The 17,378-nt window shown below is 38.9% G+C and overlaps 1 protein-coding gene across 2 annotated transcripts in view; it reads left to right on the forward strand.

Moving 5' to 3' along the window:
* ctnna2 (catenin (cadherin-associated protein), alpha 2) overlaps nucleotides 1-17,378 on the forward strand; it is a 464,321-nt gene that overhangs the window by 312,090 nt on the left and 134,853 nt on the right. The window lies entirely within an intron of this gene.

The following is a 17,378-nucleotide window of genomic DNA, read 5'->3' on the forward strand; positions in this document are numbered from 1 at the left end:
TACAGTGGTATGAAAAAGTATCTGAACCTTTTGGAATTTCTCACATTTCTCCAAAAATCATCATCAAATGTGATCTGATCTTTGTCAAAAATCACACAGATGAAAAAACTGTCTGCTTTAACTAAAACCACCCAACATTTATAGGTTTTCATATTTTAATGAGAATTGCATGCAAACAATGACAGAAGGTAGAAAAATAAGTAAGTGAATCCTCTGCCTTAGGTGACTAAAAGAGAATTGAATCCAATTTTTACCAAACAATTTAATTCAGGTGTGTGCCCCAATCACTGATGAGTCCTTTAAAGGGATCCTCTATTTTTAAGACAAGTAATTGTTAAAAGATAAATGTTAGTATGAGTTATAATAATTTGATATTAAAACCCCTCTTAATGTTTTTGTTTTAATAAAGTTTGTACAATTATTTTAAGTGATAGGTCGCCTTTCTTGTTACGTCGCAGTGCGTGACGTCACTGGTCCTGTTGCCGAAATTCCAGCGTGTCACTCGTTAGCTTTCCCAACATGTCGTCAGTTCTACCCTTCCTATTTATCCTATTTGAACCAGATCTGAAAAGTGAAGAGCAGGACAGCACTGTCGGTCGTTCACAAGACGAGCATCAGGGAAAAACGCGTGCAGCAAATACCCGATAAGACAAAAGTTGGGCAAAACTGGTGATGCGAGAGAGTCCTGTTGGGAAGTCCGGTTGGGAGCGAGAGTGTACGCTCTCCGGTTTTATTAGCAGATATTCAAGGTAAGCATATTGCGTTTTCAAACTTATCCCAATATAATTATGTAGATTGTTAGCATCCAGAGCTGTCGTGCGCTTTACATACAGTACAGGCCAAAGAGCACACCTTGTGTAATCCATGTCTTGTACATTGTAACGCGTGTTAGCTAGGATTTGTGTATAAAAGTACCGAAAAGGGGAGAAGCTTCCACTGTGCACATTTATTCACAAAAAATATTTCCACCTTGACCACTCTTCACTCGGGAGCTCAGCAGTACGCAAACGCGTTCCCTGACGAACTCCCAACATTGTTGTAAGGTCCATGTCAGAGTCACTGTCGTCACTGTAGCGTGCCATAGTGCTTTAATTGTTTAGTATGCTTTGGGGAAAACTTCCACGAAGAATAGTCAACATAAAAGATAGCAATATTAATCCAAATCCGCGTTTTTTACTCACTCGAAGATCCAGGAATTAGACAGATCCCATGGCAATGTCGCAGCCGCGTCAGACTGTCGATTCCACAAAATAGACTGATCCGAAAAGCTGCTGTTTGGGACCGACGAATCAAAAAAAAATGAACAGATCCGAAACCAATATTGCAGACGCGGTGGGACCGTCGGATCCAGAAAATAGACGGATCCCTTGACTGAGGATCCAGGAAAAAATGTTTGGGCGCCAGTTGTAACGCGTGTTGGGTAGGATACGTGCATACAGGGACCAAAAAGGGGGAGAAGCTTCCACTTATGCACATTTATTCACTAAAAATAATAATTCCACCTTGACCACTCACTCCACTCCCCTTGTTTCCATTTGACCGGAAATTGCATCCAAAAGCAGCACATCGTGGCATTTTACTTCGCGAGTTTAGGCAGCAATAAGCAATTGTTGAACACGCTACCCATTTGGAAAGATACCAGTTATGTCATCACTGCGAGCCCGCAAACCATGGCGCCAACTAACGGTCAAAATATGGACTAAATATTATAAAATATTGCCATTGATTTGACATTTTATGTGTTTCTAACAACATATTTTAGTACAAGAGAACAATTGTGGTTTATTAAAGCCTACATGTATTTAAGTTAGAGGATCACTTTAAAGCTGCCCACTATAAAACACACACCAGAAAGAATTGTCTTGATGAGAAGCATTGTCTGATCTGCATCATGGCTCGGTCAAAAGAGCTGTCTGAAGACCTGCGATCAAGGATTGTTGATTTCTATAAAGTTGGGAAAAGAGAAAAAAAACATCTGTAAAAGTCTGGATGTTCATCAATCGACAGTCTGAGAAGTTGTCTATAAATGGAGAGAGTTTGACACGGTTGCTCATCTCCCAAGGAGTGGCCGTCCACCAAAGATGACGCCAAGAGTTCAGCGCAGAATCCTCAGAGGGGTAAAAAAATAACCCTAGAGTGTCTGCTAGAGATTTACAGAAATCACTGACACAGTCCAATATCTCTGTGCACACATCAACTATATTAGGATATAAACTATGGCCAAGAATGGTGTTCATGGGAGGACTCCACGGAGGAAGGCACTGCTGTCAAAAACAGATTGTTGCTCGTTTAATGTTCATAAAAAGGCACTTGGACACTCCACAGAAGTTTTGGCAAAATATTTTGTGTTCTGACAAAACCAAAGTTGAATTGTTTGGGAGTAATACACAGTATCACGTGTGGAGGAAAAATAGTCAATCTAACCAACATCAACACCTCGTCCCCACCGTGAAGCATGGTGGAGCATCATGATTTGGGGCTGATTCAAAACACACAAGTAAATCAACTTCAGAATGGTTTCAAAACAAAATGCACGTTTTGGAGTGGCCAAGTCAAAGTCTAGATTTGAACCCCATTGAGATGCTGCGGCATGAGCTAAATACAGCGATTCATGCAAGACATCCCAGGAATCTGACTGAACTACAGCAGTTTTGTAGAGAAGGATGGGCCAAGATTAGTCCTAATCAATGTGCCAGACTGATATGCAGCTACAGGAAGCATCTGGTTGAAGTTATTGCTGCCAAAGGGGGCCACAAAATGTTAAATTTGATGGTTCACTTACTTATTTTTCCCCTGTCTGTCATTGTTTGCATACTATCCTCATTAAAATATGAAAACTTATCTTTAGCCACGTTTACATGCTGACTTTTGTTCATACCGATTCAAATCATTCTGAACGGAAATTTCAGATCAGCTGTTTACATGTCACTTCATCTATTCCGATCCAGCGTTTACATGTGACTGCCTTTATTCCGAAAGGACGTTTGACAACTGCCGTCTGACATGCGCAGATTAATCAAAACAAAGCGTCACGTTGCAAAACATGGAGATCAATCGTCAGAGTGCTGCTGTTTTAACTTTAACCCACTTGTTGTGTTTGTGGGGTCGTATCCGCTTCTGCTGTTTTGCTCTTTTGCCTTGTAGTAGCCGGTTTTCCACCGGTTTCTAATCTGGTCAACGCTCCGGTCTATTCCGGCTTCGTGTAACCTCTCGTGAACTTTTTTAAATAGTTCACTGTTGCTCGTTTTACGCCCGTCTAAGCGAGCAATTATAGTCAATTCTTTTAAAGTTTGAATTAAATACAATCTTTCCGCCAGACTCCAATTAGGTGCGCTGTGCTTGAAAGCCATGTTGCAAGTGACGTTACTTACGTCACAAAGTGACGTCACCACGTCAGTACGGAGCATGTGCAGAAAGAACGCAACCAGACACCATTCCGCTTCCCTGTTTACATGATATAATTTTACTTCTAATCGGTTTGGGAAAAGGAATATTCCAGCCCTGTGAATCGGAATGAAATTCCATTCGGTTTGGGCCTGTTCATTCCGAATGAGGTGTTTATATGGAACACATTTATTCGGTTTGAACAAATATTCCGATTGTAATTGGAATATTTGGCTCCATGTAAACGTGGCAAATGTTTGGATGGATTTAGTTAAAGCAGACACTTTTTTTCATCTGTGTGATTTTGAAAAAAATCCCATCACATTTCATAGTGATTTTATGAAGAAATGTGAGAAATTGCAAAAGGTTCAGATACTTTTTCATACCACTGTAGATTCTGTTTTAATACAAAAATGACTTTTTCCTCAACCTGTTTTGACACTCTTCCTTTTGTAATGGAAAATGACTTGGTGATGATGACCCTGCAGCTTGTGATAGTTTGTTTTTGAGTGGCCAGAATGCCTACATGCATTTACTCTTGACAATAATGCAACAGCCATGTTACCAAATCAACAAAGTCAAAAAAAAAAAGGAAAAAACAGTTTTTCTGACGTTGCCTTGTGGAATTTGGTTTAAGCATGTTTGGCAACACTTGGCACTTTGTGTATGTAATATGAACAATGGGCGCTGATGTGACAACTGTGGATTTAGTACTTGCTTAATGTCTGCAGAAGTATTGTAATACATTTGAGTCCCACGCTTGAATTAAAAAAAAAAAATAACAGCAGTGGGTATTTTGGCATAAGAACCACTTTTAAAAAGAGGCCACAAATGCTGATGTTTGTCTTTCTTAATTATTTATTTATGTACCTCAATGGGCGTTAGGCCCCATTTTCATATGCATTCGGCAGAAAGGCATTCAAAAGGTTTTCAATAGGCTTAAACATAAGTACCCTGTGATAAATTCCTTTGCCCTTGAGGATGAGTTCCCTTTTGTTCTCATGGCCCATTCAAAGTAACCTTTTTCTTAACATACTGTTACTTCAGATGACACCGCTGCTTCAATTGACTTGAGCTGAGAGTGATTTGGGTGACCTTTTGGTCCACTCTGGCTGTTTGCTGATGAGCTAAGATAGCGGACTGATGTTGTCCCTAATGTATGTTCTTCACACTAAACCTTAGCACTTTGTTCATCCAAGGACACCAGGGCAGATGATATCTACTATATTATTTCAATGAATTCTTCAACTCATGGCTGACGATTATGTCTTAAATGCAAAGCACTTGGTATCAGATACTCTTCAGTCATTTGTATGCTAAAGAGACATTGCCTCTGCAATAGCGTCGTTTAGATATGTGTATTTGCAGTATGTTGGCAGGTGAGAAACACTTTACTCTGACTACATATTAGATACTGACATATCTTTGCTTTGATCCATGCAAATAGAACTATTTCATGGAAGCACCTAATATGCACTGCAGGAAAAAAAAACATCTTGAAGTACAGATTGAAAGATAAAGGTTCCCTTTCATCAAATTTAATAGTTTCCCTCAGTCTTAGGCATAACCTAAAATAAGGCTAGGTTCATACCGCAGGTCTTAATGCACAATTCCGATTTTATGTCATATCAGTTTTGTTGGGCATGCCCGTTCAGACTGTCTCTGTCCATTGAGCCCATTCAAGTATAATGCATGTGCACTAATTCGCAGTCGGAGATGCACTGAGCAAACTGACCCCTATGCGCAGGAGCATCAAAATACATGACCACATATGCTGGCTCAACAACATTCAAGGGGGATCATATTTTGATTTCCAAAAAAAGGACACAAATAAACAGTGTTGTTAATAACGGCGTTAGAATATAACAGTGTTACTAACGGCGTTATTTTCTGCAGTAGTGAGTAATCTAATGAATTACTTTTCTCATCTTGGCACCGCCGTTACGGTTACCGAGGCAGGAAAGGCGCATGTTACTATACGTCTGAAAAAGACGGACTCACAGAGACAAGAGAGCAGAGCCGGAGTGGGGAGGAAGCAAGGGAGTGTGACGCCGTTGCAAACGCGATGCTACCATGCTAGGTGGCCCCAATAATACCTGACTGTAGCTGATAGCCTACAAATTACACATAAACATGATGCTTTGGTCGATATCACATAAATACAGAACTAGATGCAAATGAAAGACACGGCAGCATTAACAACATGTACAATAAAGAACTAGATGCGTTAGTAAACAGCTGCCATCTTAAAGCAGTGTACTTCTCAGGAAAGCTCTGTTGTAGAGAACCTTCCGAGCGAACCTAAGTAACTTTTTATCTAAAATGCTCCTAAATCGGCAAAACTTAAATCTATCTTTAAATGATGAAACAGTTTTAAAACTTACACATGTCGAAAATAGACAGAAGGGAACTAATGCAGTAACGTTAGCAATTTTAACAACTTTAACGGTTGCTTAACAGCATTTAATAACTTCCACACATAGCACAGGTTACTATTTAGTTATTGCAATATCCGCAATACCCCTGTGTCTAGTTAAGTTTAGGGTAAAGAATTGGGCTAGGGCCAATTGTCCCAAAAACCCTTTAAACTTCGCATTGTTTTTTTTTTTTTTGTTTTTTTTTTTTGTTTTTTTTTTTTGAGGGGGGAAAAAAAAAAAAAACATGAAAATTATCACCAGTTACTTTGCCAAGTAACTAATTACTCTTACATTCAGGTAACTGCGTTACTAACACAATTACTTTTTGGGAGAAGTAATTTGTAACTGTAATTAATTACTTTTTTAAAGTAAGATTAACAACACTGCAAATAACCGACATAAATAACCCCCGTTTAGTGTTGTATTCAAAGTTTATATAGTGTTATAGCATGCAAGCACTGTCCGTGCATGACACACAAACATGGACAGTTTGCCCCGACTCTCGTTTGGAGCAGAGAGAAAACCGAGCATTCTCAGGCTTATCCTCAACCCATTCTTTTTTTCTTTTTTTTTTTTCTTTTGTATGACTGTTGTCAAGCCCGCCCCTTTCTCAATAGCAGCGTTCAAGCTAGGTGCTAATGCTAATCATTAGGCGTGGGAACCTCTTGGTACCTCACAATATGATACGATTTGCGATACAAAGCTCACGATAATGATGATCTGACGATATGGCGATACGATGACTATTGATACATTGCTCAGGAAATAAATCTAGGATATTCTACAAATAACTTATAAACAGAAAAGCAAGCTTCTGCTGTGAATTGGAATGAGTTTATCACTAGTAGAAAGTTCAATCCGTTTGAACTGGGAGGGTGGCAGCGAATAAACATTTGTTCTTTCGCTGCCATCCCTCCCAATTCAAACGGATTGAACGTCTATGGCCGTCAGTGGCAGCCAACGCCAGGCAATGAGGTAATTTGGGGCCATTTAAGGTCATTTACTTGTTGGTTTTCAGTTACTTCCTGTTGATTTTAGGGTATTTTATGGGTCATTTCCTGTTTATTTTGCGTTACAGAACAGGAAATGACCTGGGAATCACCCAAATGAATAGGGAGTGACTCAAACTCAACAGGAAATGACCCGTAAATGCCCTAAAATCAACAGCAGGTGACCTGTAAATGCCCTGAAAATCAGACAAAATGACTGTGAATGCTCTGGTTTTGAATGAACGAACGTTCCCAGTCTTAATGGATTGGGCGTCGAGCACCGTCAATACAGCCTTAGAGTTAACTGAGACACTATTACGGTAGAAGATTTTGGCAGCAACTTGTTGGTTCATTTTTAATTTTTTTTTTTTTTTTTTTTTTTTTTTAAGATATTGACACCTTTTTAAAACGATATCTCGATTCTTGGCAGGAGCTTATCGATAACCTTTTGGGATACAAAGTATCACGATATATCACTATTTCAATATTTTGTCACACCCCTACTAATCATGCACAGCTGTACCCTACCATAGCGCCCCGTCTCACACGCTCTTTGCTGACGTAATTGCTGCTTAAATTCCGATTTGGGGGACTTGACTGTTCAGACTGCCGCTACATTCTGGAAAAATGTGGCCCAGATCGGACTTTAACCACATACGAAAGTGACCCTGATCGAATTGAAATGGTCCACTTTTATGCGACTTTTCCCATTCAGACTGTCAAGTCGAGTCGGAAAAACACGAAAAAATTGGATTCATGCATTAAGACCTGAGGTATGAACTAGGGATGTCCCGATCTATGTTTTTGCACTTCTGATCCGATTCCGATATTGTTTTGCACTTCCGATCCCATACTGATACTGGCTGATACCGATACCGGCCTATCTGAGCATGTACTAAAGTTTAAAGTTATTTAGCCTCCTTACTTAGTTGTCGGACTCATTTTGAAAAGGGTTTTAGTACTCTTGATAACAACTAGCCAGCTGAATTAGGTGAGTTTGAATAACACACAATGGTTGGTAACAAGAAACTGACCTGTTTATTCAGTGATAAACACAAAACATTATAAATAACAACCAGAAATGGCATATTCAGTCAGTAAAATGTGCCAATAATATTGTAGGCTGTCTTAAAACAGCAAATACACAAAAAAGTTCAGTGGAAAATAAACTGTTAACTCAGCATCAGTTCTCTGCTCTTAAACAACTGTACCAAGGCTATCAAAAAATCAGTGCAAATAATACTATTTTAAACCAAAATTGGCTTCTACTCCCCAATCACTTTGTTGCTCCATCTCCATCTATTCTACACACTCCCTTCAGGTGTTTGCACTGGATGCAGTCCCAGCATAATGGGGAGAATTTTTTTTGACAAAGACAAGCATTTCAAGATGCTCAGGTGACAGTTGACACTTTTACCGATCAACATTTAGTTTACATTGCGGTCATTATGTAGGAGATGGCACGGAGGTAAATTGGGAGACGGTAATGCTAGTGTGCTGAAGGTGTGCCGTAAAATGCGGACCAATTTTTAGGGAAACCAAAGCAAAAACTGGAATGGATTATGTAAATCAGTGCGCTGAAAAACCCGGACGGGACTTTAAAAAAAAAAAATGGATTGGGAGTCTGGAACGGAATTTTTCCGTGTCGGCCGATCCGATACCGATGCTCATTTTTTTGCGTATATTGGCGGTCGATCCGATCCAAATATCGGATCGGGACAACCCTAGTATGAACCTAGCCTAAGTGTGACCTGGTTGGAGTTTGAAATCCCTGTAGTTTGTCAATGAAATGCTATCACCATTGAAATTCAAACCTCTCTAATGGATCATACTTGAAATGGGCAAAGAATTAGGTTTCACCCTGTGGATGCCATCACTATATTTTCATATTTACTCAAGTACATAATTAACATATACTGAAAAATCATCATTGCAATACTATAATAAAGACGGCTACTTCAGTGTCTTTGAGCAATGCACTGAGATCTGACCTGGTCAGCATAAGACAAAGGAAATGGTAATTCAATGCAGTAGCTAATAATACTCCGTATGACCTTCTGAAGGAGGCTTAATCGAATGAAGGGTCTGACCGCCAATCCATTGCAATATAAAGTAAAACTGAATATTACTGTGACCTTTTGAAGTTATGTCAATAAATAATAATGAAGAAATTATATTGATTTAAAAGGCATTAGAAATGTAGCGCTGAAACAATAAACATGGACTGTGTACTGACAAAATAGATCAATTCTGACTTTTATCCTGATTGCAAATACTGACATCCTCAGTAGATTTGCCTTCTGGGGTCTTTGTAATATCTCTGAGTCAGTGCTCATACCTCCAGGGTGTTTGGTCATCAGCCCGTTTTCTGAAGAATAACAGCTGTGCTCCAAGATACAATCAAACAATCTTTTGTCCCCCAAGCTGACATTTATATTCTTTGTGTTACATCTCTATACTGTCTCTATTAGTGTAAGTGGGAGGCGCAAATATAACATATTCCGCCACTAAGTATTTGTTCATAAAAGACTGTCCAACCCTCCAAATGCCAAGTCCTCAACCCATTATCCTAACAGAACACAATGATTAGTGGCATTGTTAGTGACACATCAGACCAAACCTTTGTCGGGAAATTCAGTTAGTTCTGACTCAAAATCCGTTTTTAGTCGCATGCTTACAGTATGCTTTACGGAAGTGATAGTGAAATAGTGGAATCTATGTGATAACATTTTGCTTATTATAAATAACACCGTGAAGAGAAAAATGTTGTTCATGCACCTAGTTTTATAAATGTACTTTTGCTCCAAAATAAAAGTCTAGGTCTATCTTATGTGCCGCTGTTTGTGGTTAACCGTATACATTCTAATTGTATTATTATTATGTATCATACACATTAGGATACACAATAGTTGTTACTTGGAGTTATTGTGCATATTAACTTCTTTTACAGAGACACAAACACTCACTCAAAATTTCACTGTCAGCATTGTTAATACATGGGTAATACACTTATGTACTTGTGCACATCTTCAAGCTCTTAATAAAAGGCAAATAAAACCATGTACCTGGATATTTCCCCTCAATTTATAGGCAGGTTAATGGCTTGTTAAGAATCTGTTCCCTGGACTGAAACAGATTTTCTTGCTTATAGCTGTTTTGATGACATTGTGGTGTGTGTGTCTGGACACATTGAGAATGCTCCCAAGGCTTTGTCAGTATAAAAAAAAAAAAAAAAAAAAAAAAAAAAAAAATAGAATAGACAGTTATGGTAAAAAGTTAGGACACCCTGTGGAAGTATGTGTGTTTTATAACATATTTGGTCATATGGATATTTAATATCAATTTTAACAATCTTGAGTGATTCAAGTAATAGTACAACTAAAACAAACAAACAAACAAACAAAAAAGAGTTTTTATATATCTTTCTGTCAAATATAATGTTAAGTACCGTATTGGCCCGAATATAAGACGGCCCTGATTATAAGGCAACCCCCTCTTTTTCAAATTTGAAAAAAGACTTTTTGAACACAAAATTATTTTTTTAGACAGAAAATAATTACAGTACATCTGAAACAAATGATTATAATATATAATATAATAATACCTGAACATTTAAATATGTAAACTAAAGTGCAATCACATTCGTAAATGAATGGCTTCTGGTTTTTGAAATGTAAATAAACCAATCGATTGTGATAAAACAACAAGATTGCAATAACTGCATTAACCATCAAAGGGAAGTCTAACTGTAACTGTAGTCTTGAAACAAATCTGAATAAGGAAAAACATTGCAATAAAATAATGCAAACTGGTTAAACTAGTAGCTGAGATATGTCATGACAGAACATTGTTTCAATGATATCTGGCGGCATATAGCGTCGTGAATGGGGAGAGTAGCTGAGATATGTCATAACAGAACATTGCTTCAATGATATCTGGCATCATCTAGTGTTGTGAATGGGTATAATGTCTAGACCGCGAATATGAGACGACCCCCTCTTTTTCAATCGTATTTCAATGCAAAAAAAACACATCTTATATTCGGGCCAATACAGTAAATGCAGTTTCTGTTGAGAAATAAATTGGGACACCCCCACATTCAATCCCACTTAAAATGGCTAAAATCACACACAGGGGTATCACATCAGGTGCACATGATTAGAACATCATTACCCAGTGTTTTGAAGGAGGCTTGCCTTATTTAAACCTCACATTTAGTTCAGTGTGACCCTACTGTTGAAGTGAGAGAAAACACCATGCTGAGATCAAAGGAGATGTCTGAGGCCTTCAGAAAGAAGACTGGAGATGCTTATGAGTCTGGTAAGGGATTTCAAAAGATCTCAAAAGAATATAAAATCAGCCATTTCACTGTCCGGAAAATAGTCTACAACTGGAGGACATTCAAAACAACTACCAACATGCCAAGGTCTGGCCGTCCAAGCAAGTTCATCCTGAGAGCAGACCGCAAGATGCCAAAAGAAGTCTCCAAAAACCCTAAAATGTCATCATGGGATCTACAGCAGGCTCTTGCTACTGTTGATGTGAAAGTGCATGCATATACAATCAGAATGAGACTTCACAAGTTAAACCTTCATGGGAGGTGTGCAAGGAGGAAACCTTTGCTCTCCAAGAAGAACATGAAGGCCAGACTGTAGTTTGCCAGAGTGAATGTAGACAAAGACCAGGACTGAAATAATATTCTTTGGACAGATTAATCTTAAATTGAATTATTTGGACACCAGAACAGAGGACATGTTTAGCGTAAACCGAATACAGCATTCCGGGAAAAGAACCTCATACCAGCTGTGAAGCATGGAGATGGAAGTATCATGGTTTGGAGATGCTTTGCTGCAGCAGGACCTGGCCAGCTCACCACAAATTATATTGTGTATCAGAGGGTGCTTGAGGAACATGTTAGATCATCTGGGAAAAAAATGAAAGCTGTAGTGAAACTGGACCCTGCAACATGACAATGACCAAAAACATACCAGTAAATCCACAAAGGACTGTCTGAAAAGGAAGAAATGGAGAGTCCTGGAATGACCATGTCAAAGCCCAGATCTTAATCCCATTGAGATGCTGTGGGGCGACATGAAACTGTCTGAACATGCAAGAAACCTCTCAAACATCTCACAGCTGAAAGTATTGTGTTTTGAGGAGTAGGGCAAACTTTTTTCAGACCGATGTCAAAAACCGGTAGATGGCTACAAAACGTGTCTCACTGAAGTTACTTCAGCCAAAGGGGGTAACATTAGCTAATAGGTGGTAGGGTATCTACTGTTTCTCAGTTAGAATATGCATTTTTCTTGATATATTTGGTTTAATGAGTAAAACAATGTTAATTTTTGTTGTATACCTGCAATTAAATTTTCTCTTCCAGAGATGAAGAAATACAAGACCAGACATTTATATGTGAACATTTCTTAATAAAGAATCCTATTTTTTTCACATGACTGTATTAATACCAACAAGTCAACCTCTATCAACTTCAAATATTACATGAGCTTGTTTTATGGCTTAATAATTATTATGATGGGTATGTTGTTTTAAAAGAGAGATTTGTGATACCGTACAGTACAATAATGCTTGAATGCACTTTTATGTTTTATTGCACTTTGGCCTTTAACATACGTGTTCCTCAACAAGTGATTTTGAGAAAATCCTTTCGTATAACATACATTTTGCCATAGCTTAAAGGGTGTTGGTGACATGAGTTTAACCAGGATATACAGGATTTCTTTCCATCATTGTCAGCCAGATATATTTCATGTTTGTTTGTTTTAATGTGCAAAGGATTGTTTGCCTGCCTGTGCCCTGCAATTCACCAGCAACCAGTTTAGGGTTTACCTCACCTTTCAACCGAGGCCAGGCAAGGTTTTCTTACAAAATCCAACTTAAAAGCTCAAGTACTCAGTACAACCTACTTCCTCTAGGTTCGTATTCACTAAAAGTTGACATTTTAAATCGACCGCATTGGTGAACTATGCAATGCTAATGATAACAGTTGTTCAATGATGTTTTGGTTTTTTTCCAACCAATTGTCTACTGTTGCTCACACTTTTAACAACAATAAGTTCATATATGTAACAACAACAAAAACAATCACATTACTGTCCAATTCCTTACAATCTAGGTTGCTAATGCAGAAGTGAAATAAATCTCCAAGGGTCTACTCCACCGCCCGTATACCTCTTCCCTGAAGAGAAAAAACCCAGTTTGAGTGTTCACTTACATCATCAAGGGCCCCCCCGTCTCATGTAATATTAACATGTGCTAAATCAGTGGCAAACAGCGGCAGCAATGTTTACTCAACATCAACACCAGCTTGCAAAGCCACATAGAGCAGATGCCTTTGTATTCAAAGCTTAGGATGATCTGACACCCATGGGAGGCGACAAGATTAGAGTGAAGGCTCACTGTTTTACAAGTTGTCTAATTTAGGCATACTTCAAGTTGATTCTTCATAAGCCTTTATAATTCTGGACATTTAGTAAGTTATGTCATGTACATAAGCACATTTGAATTAATAGACAACTTTGTGGATTTTTGAGGAAAAATAAAAATAAATGTTCCAGTGGTCACAATGACATATTGCTTGGATAGAAAAAGATATGTGATGTGAAGATATGTCATATGTGTGTTGAATATGATATTTCTATTATTGCAATATTTAACATGCCCCTAAATAAATTATAAGTATAATATGTATATTTACTGACCTAACTATTGTAATTGACCTTTCACAAACTCCGCCTCCGAAATGGCCATCGACCAATCATACGTCCTAGAGACCGTTGTTAAGGGAGCATGATTCGACAATCTCTCAGAAGCTCCATTGTCTAATTGATTGATTTGGTGGTTTTGAGATGGCCATCTACCATAAAACTTTATGGAAGAAGACAAAAAGGATCAATATTCCGTGGACGTCCAAAATGGTGATGAGATGTCCCTATGGAATATCTAAATCGAACTCAAGGTACCCTAGGAGTACCGTATTTTTCAGATTATACAGTGCCTTGCAAAAGTATTCGGCCCCCTTGAACCTTGCAACCTTTCGCCACATTTCAGGCTTCAAACATAAAGATATAAAATTTTAATTTTTTGTCAAGAATCAACAACAAGTGGGACACAATCGTGAAGTGGAACAACATTTATTGGATAATTTAAACTTTTTAACAAATAAAAAACTGAAAAGTGGGGCGTGCAATATTATTTGGCCCCCTTGCGTTAATACTTTGTAGCGCCACCTTTTGCTCCAATTACAGCTGCAAGTCGCTTGGGGTATGTTTCTATCAGTTTTGCACATCGAGAGACTGACATTCTTGCCCATTCTTCCTTGCAAAACAGCTCGAGCTCAGTGAGGTTGGATGGAGAGTGTTTGTGAACAGCAGTCTTCAGCTCTTTCCACAGATTCTCGATTGGATTCAGGTCTGGACTTTGACTTGGCCATTCTAACACCTGGATACGTTTATTTTTGAACCATTCCATTGTAGATTTGGCTTTATGTTTTGGATCATTGTCCTGTTGGAAGATAAATCTCCGTCCCATTCTCAGGTCTTGTGCAGATACCAACAGGTTTTCTTCCAGAATGTTCCTGTATTTGGCTGCATCCATCTTCCCGTCAATTTTAACCATCTTCCCTGTCCCTGCTGAAGAAAAGCAGGCCCAAACCATGATGCTGCCACCACCATGTTTGACAGTGGGGATGGTGTGTTCAGGGTGATGAGCTGTGTTGCTTTTACGCCAAACATATCGTTTTGCATTGTGGCCAAAAAGTTCAATTTCGGTTTCATCTGACCAGAGCACCTTCTTCCCCATGTTTGGTGTGTCTCCCAGGTGGCTTGTGGCAAACTTTAAACAAGACTTTTTATGGATATCTTTGAGAAATGGCTTTCTTCTTGCCACTTTTCCATAAAGGCCAGATTTGTGCAGTGTACGACTGATTGTTGTCCTATGGACAGACTCTCCCACCTCAGCTGTAGATCTCTGCAGTTCATCCAGAGTGATCATGGGCCTCTTGGCTGCATCTCTGATCAGTTTTCTCCTTGTTTGAGAAGAAAGTTTGGAAGGACGGCCGGGTCTTGGTAGATTTGCAGTGGTCTGATTTTCCTTCCATTTCAATATGATGGCTTGCACAGTGCTCCTTGAGATGTTTAAAGCTTGGGAAATCTTTTTGTATCCAAATCCGGCTTTAAACTTCTCCACAACAGTATCTCGGACCTGCCTGATGTGTTCCTTGGTTTTCATAATGCTCTCTGAACTTTAAACAGAACCCTGAGACTATCACAGAGCAGGTGCATTTATACGGAGACTTGAATACACCCAGGTGGATTCTATTTATCATCATCGGTCATTTAGGACAACATTGGATCATTCAGAGATCCTCACTGAACTTCTGGAGTGAGTTTGCTGCAATGAAAGTAAAGGGGCCGAATAATATTGCACGCCCCACTTTTCAGTTTTTTATTTGTTAAAAAAGTTTCAATTATCCAATAAATGTTGTTCCACTTCACGATTGTGTCCCACTTGTTGTTGATTCTTGACAAAAAAATTAAATTTCATATCTGTATGTTTGAAGCCTGAAATGTGGCAAAAGGTTGCAAGATTCAAGGGGGCCGAATACTTTTGCAAGGCACTGTAAGTCTCACCAGAGTATAAGTCGCACCAGCCATAAAATGCCCACCAAAGAGGAAGAAAAAACATATATTAGTTGCTCTGGAGTATAAGTCGCATTTTGGGGGGAAATTTACTTGATAAAATGCAACACATAGAACAGATATGTCATCTTGAAGGCAATTTAATATAAAAATGCAATAGAGAACAACTGACAACATGCTGAATAAGTGTACAGTATGAGGTTACATGATGCATGAACAACAAAATGCGAATATACTGTCCTCACCAGGACGCTACGGCTCGGGACTGGCTATACAGCGAGCTAAACTCCCAAATGATGATGCTGGACATCCGTATAATTTGCTGAATCAATTTCGTCCTCGATACCAAACGGGTTCGCATCAACGTAAATAAATGATAATTAGGTGCTGTTACAGCAATGACCCAAAGGGTTAGCATGTGTTTGCTAGCATTAGCACATCGTTCAAACAACCACACAACTGGCTCTAAGTGTCTGATCGCTAGCGGAAAACACACAACAACAGCAGAAAAGATGATACACACAGGCGTTGCCTCTGTAGAGATATTTTCCAAGCATAAACAGTGAACGTAGGTTCGCTGCCGTGTTTCTCTCTCGCTAACTCGCCCATTTACTCAGAGCTGCGTAGCTGTCAGTCTTCTTCTGGCGTGTGATCGCTCTTCTTCACGTAAACAAGTGCGAGTGTGCTCCCACGTGGGCGTGAAAGAGCCACAAACTTAAAGCATGCATTTCAATATAAAAAAGTCAATACTCCAATTGAACACACATTGCCAAAGGCTGAACGCGAACGTGGCCATAGCTATTAAGAGTTATTCAGATAACTATAGCATAAAGAACATGCTAACAAGTTCACCAAACCATCAGTGTCAAAATATGTGAAATTATATCATAATGTGTTAATACTTTCACACATAAGTCGCTCCTGAGTATAAGTCGAACCCCCAGCCAAACTATGAAAAAAACTGCGACTTATCGTCCGAAAAATACAGTATATCAATATGAATACATTTCTTTCCTTTCCCAAAGCTGGAAAAAAAACAACTTGATTCCAATGGATTAAATAATTTGGATGTACAGTGTCACTCCGTGAGCAGGACCAAGACCAAGTTCATGCATGTTGGTGAGGGACCTAATCCACCCCCCATCCTGCTTAGTGATAACACCAAGGTGGTAGAAGAACAGTATAAAACAGAGCGGATGTCAATGCGCGATTAAGGTTGGTTCTGATTAGACGACTTCAAATAAACATCAACGAAGTTGAAAATTGCAATCAATTTATGCATGCCGTCATACTTTATCTCGAGTCAGGCATATGCCCCTGCCATTATTGCAATGCCGGTATTTGTTTTTAAATATACTAGAGGTGACTAGGTAAATAAGCAGGACAGTCATCTGTGAGCAGTGAAACTTTTACACTAAGGCTTAAATCTGGTAATCAAAAAGCTTTTGAGGTGAAGTGGGTTGTCATCGCCAAATCAAATCTTCTGGAAATTAGGCCCATTAATCACACAGGGCTTCATTTAGTCCTTTTTCCATGTACGGCTCTGAAGTGTCTGCATTAGAGAATACGTAAGAGACCAGGAGCTTCAGTTGGGAAGAGTGATAGAAAGACAGAAAAGGCTTGTTGGTGCAGAGGCAATCAATTCTCATTATGGAAAATAGATCATCCTTCCTAATTAGAGCCATGACTTTTTACCACAGTACAAATACAGAATAATGCAAGCTCAGGATGTCAGACGCTGCCCACTGCTGATTCATTAGGTGGGTGAAAGGGGGAAAAGATGGTTTTGTCCTAAATAGCGTATTGTGGCTTCAATGCAATGTTTTCAACCAGTTATATGAGCTCTTAATGAACCATGTTGTCTTTCACATTGTTTTTGATGATCGGGAAGTAAAGATAAAAAATAGAGAACTACAATGCTAAACAAATGT

Source organism: Corythoichthys intestinalis, chromosome 8 (assembly GCF_030265065.1).
Source record: "Corythoichthys intestinalis isolate RoL2023-P3 chromosome 8, ASM3026506v1, whole genome shotgun sequence".
In the NCBI taxonomy this organism is placed as follows: domain Eukaryota; kingdom Metazoa; phylum Chordata; class Actinopteri; order Syngnathiformes; family Syngnathidae; genus Corythoichthys; species Corythoichthys intestinalis.